Source organism: Ovis canadensis, chromosome 7 (genome assembly GCF_042477335.2).
Source record: "Ovis canadensis isolate MfBH-ARS-UI-01 breed Bighorn chromosome 7, ARS-UI_OviCan_v2, whole genome shotgun sequence".
NCBI classification, from domain to species: Eukaryota; Metazoa; Chordata; class Mammalia; order Artiodactyla; family Bovidae; genus Ovis; species Ovis canadensis.
This window is the reverse complement of record NC_091251.1, coordinates 80,880,685-80,884,795: the sequence shown is the minus strand read 5'-3', so window position 1 is coordinate 80,884,795 and position 4,111 is coordinate 80,880,685. Positions and strand designations below refer to the sequence as shown.

The window sequence follows — 4,111 nt, the reverse complement described above, 5'->3', positions numbered from 1 at the left end:
AGGAGGGGGCGGGAAATGCACCCGGCAAGTAACGCGCATGTGCAAAAGCAATCTCACCGGGGTTAGGTAGGCTGTTGGTTGTTTCGTCTTCGGTTTGAGTTCGTAGGTTCGTTCTGTCTTCTGGTTGCTTGAGAAGCTCCGCCAGTCCTTTTCCTAGAATTATTATTTATCTTTTATCCTTCTCTTTCGCTTCCTTATTTTTTTTTTTAAAGCAAAACGGAGAGATGTTCTCATACCCTTACAAAGGCCAGAGAAAACGGTAAGGGAGAGGTCTCCCTCCACCATTGGCGGCCTGGTTCTAACCCAATATGTTGAAGCAACCCTATCATCCACCTATTCTAACAAGAAGGAAGAAAGTTGTATTCTTGCATTCTAAGGGTATCACCTCTGGGCTTAGGTCGGAATTTTACAGGATTAGTACCCTTTGTATAACTCTAGTAGAATTGAGGATAAGCTTGATTAAATATTATTTGTTGAACTCTGTATGTCCCAAATACTCGTTACATCCTGCTGATGAAACGATGAAAGAGACGGCACCTCATCCTTTACACTCAATGGGAAGAAACAGGCAACAGGGAGTAAATGGGCAAATAGTTGCACCTTTTGGTAAAAAAAAAAAAAGAGAGAGAGACAATGGACGTTTGAACTTTAAACCTGTTATTTAAGGAATGACTTTCCGAATGGGTGATACTTAAATGGAAATTTGGGATTGTTATCTCAGTATAAGCTTGGCTTATTATAGGAACTGTCAGGTCAGTATGGCCTTAAGCGGGAGAGAGTGACAGGAAATGAAATCAGAGAGGTGGATATGGAATCAGATTTCATAATAGTTCGAATTTTAATCTGATTTTAAATGGAAAGCTGTCAGCATTTTTTAAACTGCTAAATACTTCCGTGTGTATTTCCCCCAAAAGAACATCATTTTAAATATCCACACTGTAACTGTGAAAATAGAAAAGTACCATTCCTTTTTTTTTTTTTTTTAATCTGCAGACTTTGTTTACAGATTTTGGCAAATCCCTCAATAATGCCCTTCACAGCCAAAGAAAATCCAAGATCACATGTTGTATTCAGTTGTCATGTCTCTAGTCTCCTTTAATCTGGAAACACTTTCTTAATATTTCTTTAGATTTCATGGCATTAACACTATTGACAAAAAACATTTGCTTTATAAGATATTCCGCAGTTTAGGTTTGTATGATGTTTTTTCATGATTCAATTTGGATAAATGCAGTTTTGTCAGGAATATGACAAAAGTAACCTTCTATTCATATTAGAACCTTATGTTAGGAGGCACATTGTGTCAATTTGTTCCACTAGTGATGATGTTAACTTTGATCACTTGCTTTAGATTTCTCCACTGTAGTTTCACTTTTGCCCTTTGTAATTTATAAACATCTTATGCAGAAATACCTGGAGACTATGTAAATATCCTGCTATTCCTCCACCTTTTACCCGCTAATTATAGTATCTGATGATTCTTATGATGATGGTTTCCAAATGGTGATTTTCTAATTTTTCTCTTCCCTTTGGGCTTTATACTATGAGATCACCACAGTTTTGTAAGCAGAATGATATAATTATTAAATGAAGTCTCTTGCTTCTATATGGAGAATGATACATATATGAAAGCTTAGAAGCACAGAGACTCCTATGCTTTATTGGCGTCAGAAGAAAGAGTAGAAGCACTGTGCTTTACTGGCATTATACTATAGAAAAAGTAGAAACACAGAGACTTCTGTGCTTTATTGGCATTATACTATGAGATCATTAGCAGTTTTTTAATCAGAATGATATGATTATTAAATGAAGTCTCTTGCTTCTGTGTGGAGAAAGATAAATACAGGGAAGAATAGAAATACAGAGACTAGTTGGAAATCTTGCAGTCCAGTGTGCAAGCAGTAATGGAGAGTGAGTAGAGTTGTCGCAGTGGAGGTGGAAATATGTGGATGGATTTTAGATGTGCAGGCTTGCTGAAAAATTAAATGTAGAAAGTAAAGGGAAAAGGAACTTCGATTGCTTCTTCCTATTAATGAAGCATTATAATCAAAAGTTTTTATTCATGAATAACTGGATAAAAAGGATATGGATATACTTGGAAGACTAGCAGTTTAATTTGTCTGACCCTCACTGAAATATCCTAGCTGCAATTTTTTCATGAAGAGTCCTGAGTTAGACCACTGTAGGCCAAGAAGGGACTTCTTCCCAGGTGTTACTAGTGGTAAAGAATTCGCCTACCAATGCAGGAGACAGATGCAGGTTTGAGGCCAAGAAAATGCTGAAGAAAGCTAGAGTATAGTCCTAGAAGGGTTCACCTTGAAGGTACTAGTATTAGTACTCCAAACTTGTTTAAGGATCCAGTGAAACCCTTAATTAACTTTCCTGTTTGTGTGTGATAAACACAATTTGAGTGCCTAGGGCCTACTGCGTATTCATTAACAATTATGAATTTGGAGCTCTTTCTGAACCCATTATCAGATTAACTGTTTATGTGGGGGCTGGATTGTTGATTTATCTTGTACCTTGGAAAAATGCATTAAGGTTCATGATTATTTGCCTAATTTCTTAGAAAACTTAAAAGGTGTGAGTATGGATGTGTTTTAATTATTTTAAGTTACTTTTGGAAATAGTACATTTAAAATCAGTATGTAATCTACGCATATATCTTTCTTATAGGGTGATAAAGGCTTTTGAGGTTATCAGAATCTGTTTATACTTCCATCTATTGGAATAGTGCTTTGCACATGGTAGGTACTTAATAATTGTGTTGAAAATGCAAATAAATACAAATTCATTTCCCAGGTACATTCTGCCAAGTTATGAAATAGTTACAATACACCAGAATTTGCAACTGCAAGAAAAAAAAATTGTTGGTGAATAATTGCATTAATATTTCAAGCTTGAAAATTGTAAATATTCTGCTTAAATCCTAGGGCACTTTGAAGAATCTAAACATAGTTTATGCCACAGTTTATGACTCTGTTTTAATTAAAATAGCCCTGGAAACATGGTGCCCAATGTGTTTAACTTGTAAATACTGTGTTTTAGGGTTTCAGAAATTACTATTCCTAAGAATTCTTTGTGACTCCCAGGTTTACAATTAGGTTTTATCTTGCTGTTCTGAGCAGTAGAATGGATACCACTCCCATCACAGAAATCTGCAGATTTCCTTATCTAGAGAACTGCACTAGTATCTCAGAATATATATATTTCTGTAGATTATTCCATTATCTCAGCTTGTCATAGTTTGATCAAAATTAGTTCTTTTCCCCTAGAATTAATTCTTTACCATAAGACTCAGACTCTACAATCCTTTCCTCTCGGCCTGTCTTTTGTGATGGATGTATAATAACAACCTCTGAGAGGCCTATCTGAATTGTCAGGCAATTATGAGAAAGAGGGCTCATTTTAACTGAACCGGTTTCCTCTTCCTCAATTTAGCTTTCCTTGACTAGATCATATTAAAGGGAAATAACTAAGCTCCACTGTTCTTCCGCATGTGTAACTAACTTCATTAAAAACTGTATTTACGCTGCGTCCAAAATGGTAGGAATCCATTATGACATTCGATAGAAAGTGAACAGTCTTGATACGTGTTTATGTAAAGAAAACAACTATCGGGTAGTAAATATTTTAACACACTTCAGAAAAAAGATTCAGTGATTCTGTAATGACAGACATAAATTTTCAGTGCTCTTGTGATAGGCCCACGCTAAAAAATTGCTAAATATAAGTACAGTTAAAGAATTTTTTTAAAGAATTTTTAAAACCAGTTTGGAAGTTAACGTCTCATAGCATGACATAAATGTTTTTTATACCAATAAAGAGGTATAAGAAAACAAAATCAAATATAGTTAAACACTTTAAGAAGAGAAAAATCAACATCTTGAAACAGGCGCCCGGCTAGCTCAGTCGGTAGAGCATGGGACTCTTAATCCCAGGGTCGTGGGTTCGAGCCCCACGTTGGGCGCATGAAGTGTTTTTGGTTTTTCACTTTGCTTTAACATTCCGAGGTCTCTCCACAGCATTGTAACACACGAGGGTTTTTTGTTTTGTTTTGTTTTGTTTTGTTTTTAAACCGATTTTAGATACTGTCAGTGTTAACCAAATC

At 35.7% G+C, this 4,111-nt stretch overlaps 1 non-coding gene across 1 annotated transcript; it reads left to right on the top strand.

Annotated features, from left to right (window-relative positions):
* Positions 1-3,897: 3,897 nt before the first annotated feature.
* On the top strand, positions 3,898-3,970 carry TRNAK-CUU (transfer RNA lysine (anticodon CUU)). The gene has a single exon. It is a non-coding gene; the product is annotated as a tRNA-Lys (tRNA).
* The last annotated feature ends 141 nt before the right edge of the window (positions 3,971-4,111 follow it).